The 2,396-nt window shown below is 37.5% G+C and overlaps 1 protein-coding gene across 5 annotated transcripts in view; it reads left to right on the top strand.

The window, feature by feature from the left end:
* The window catches only part of LOC135224607 (QRFP-like peptide receptor), a 338,517-nt gene that overhangs the window by 300,688 nt on the left and 35,433 nt on the right, over positions 1-2,396 (top strand). The window lies entirely within an intron of this gene.

Consider the following 2,396-nt stretch of genomic DNA (forward strand, 5'->3'; position numbering starts at 1 on the left):
TCCATTTATAACCTCTTCTCTAATAGAGTTCTACAAACTTTAATCTATTGCACTTCATTCGTGCACTTCAGACCAGTTAGTTACTCGTGTAATTCAGTAGCCTCACTCACCTCTCATAACACTTGTTTCATAGCGCAACTGCTTTGAGGTTTCCCTCCTGTTACAACTCTCAAACCCTTTCCTTCTAAATTTTCCTTTTAGCGCTGAATGACCTCATGGGTCCCAGTGCTTGGCCTTTGGCTTAAATTCTATATTCCATTCCTACAGTAAAATTTTTCCAGCTTCTCAGTAAACTAGTGTGCTGATATGATATCCTTAGTAAGTCACATTGCTTCACTATCATTTTGATAAAAAAATCCGGATTTAGGTCTCGCTTTCTCATATGCCAACTTGTTTTGCACAATTCTTTCGTAAAGAAAAAGCTGGGTCTGAATAGCGTCTTTTCAGTTGAAACTTGCAGTGCTTTTCCCAAAGAGGTTTTATGTCTTACTTCTTCTATTAAATCTCACACTGTTTCTCAAGTGGACAGATTTATGCATATTATACTTGCATTATCCTCCTCCTCTTCCTCCTCCTCACCTTCATCATCATCATCATCATCATTGCTCGTTATTATTCTTGTGTAGTCAAGCCAACATGGTTGGAGTCTCATTGTTTTAACCGAGATGCTCTTGGCTGTTATGCGCTCGATTTGTACATCTTGGAATTTATGCGTTAAATAATGTCCAGTGTGGTTTCTTAATAGGTACCTGTTTTTTTTTTTACATGATTGATAGACTTAGTTGGATCATGTCAAGATTAGCGAACTCACTACTTTTCCAAGAGAATACTATACCTTTTAATATATATATATATATATATATATATATATATATATATATATATATATATATATATAAAGTAAAGTAAGTATATGTTGTCTTAAAAAATGGTTGGTTCGCTAATCTTGACATGATCCGAATCGTCAATGTTTCCCTAGAACTTTTTGAGACTAATAAAATAGCAGCTCTACCTATTTTGGACTTTAGGTATAAATGTAGGTGAGGGAGGGATGACGGGTTTGCCCTTCATAATCCGTCCACTTGGGTAGGTTTTAGTAACCGTTTTCAAGAATCCTCTTAAGAAATGCAGAATGGATAGGGCAGAATTTTGATGTACATGTTCACTTGTCAGGAGGCGTTAAAAACTCTAGATTTGGATTCCAGAAAGTATGCAAATTAGTGCACAACTGGCCAATGAAGTTTCAGGATTTTCAGTTTTCATTCGGTTCAAATTACAGAAATTTTCCATACATGCTCACTTGCTCGTTGTCTTAAAAAAGACACCTATCTTTGAAAACTTTTGTAAATCTCCTGCCTCCCTGAGTAGGACGACTGTTTAGTGTGCTGCTATAGATGTTATAATGCGGCTAAATATGGGTGAGGAGGGCTGTGTAGACACATTTCCCTTGCTAGATCTGGTTTGATTTCGTGTTTTTACGCTTAAAAAACTCGTATCTGGATTCCACTCAGTATGCAAATTCGTTCACAACTGGCCGATGAAGTTTCAAAATTTTCAGTTTTTAATTTGCACAGTGCACTAGAGGCTTTTTCCAGAGTGTCTCAAAATCACTGACCAAAACTCTTATTAGGGTTGAAGGTAAAGGACGAAATGGCTGATATGTTTAGAATACCTGGAATTTCGCCATATCTTTCAGTTGCTTCAGCCAGCAGTTCCATACAAATCAGACATATGTTCTTAGCTAATAAGCTAAGCTTGTATATCTTAGGCGGCTATGATGGTTAGGTTCTAAACCAGGGCATTTGTAATGTCAGTAATGTACCCCCTTCACTATGTATAACGTGGAAAACCAACCCAGAAAAAACATTCCATTGTTTTGTAAACACTGTGCAAAGGGGAAGTACATAACTATTCCAGACACAACCAATAATATTGTAAGCATAAAGAATTCCATAAAAAAATAAAGACAGTTCTTTATAATTATTTACCTCTGGCTATGCAGTAAAATTGCAAGGTAATGGTACTGAGCTGCAAAAACAAAATACGTTATTATTACATCAGCTGCAAAGGGATCTATGAAATGGCTGAAACTGTTTTTCATTAACTATTCTAGGTGGCCGAGGAGCAGTTTTTGCTGAAGCACATCGAAGGTCGGCATGTACATTCATTCGAGACCCAAGGGGAGCGCGTCATTGATACCCAAGCGCAGCACGTACCCCCTGACAGACCAGGTGGTACGCGTATACCCCAGGTTGAAAACCCATGTTCTTAACTTTGAAACTTCCAAAGGAGCCATTGAACGTATCTGCTTAAAATTTGACTGACATTCCTTCGGCTGGGGTCTTCAAAGTATGTTGTAATTTCAGTCGGCAAATACTGAAAAATCTTGAAACGAG

The sequence above is a fragment of the Macrobrachium nipponense genome, chromosome 12 (assembly GCF_015104395.2).
Source record: "Macrobrachium nipponense isolate FS-2020 chromosome 12, ASM1510439v2, whole genome shotgun sequence".
In the NCBI taxonomy this organism is placed as follows: Eukaryota; Metazoa; Arthropoda; class Malacostraca; order Decapoda; family Palaemonidae; genus Macrobrachium; species Macrobrachium nipponense.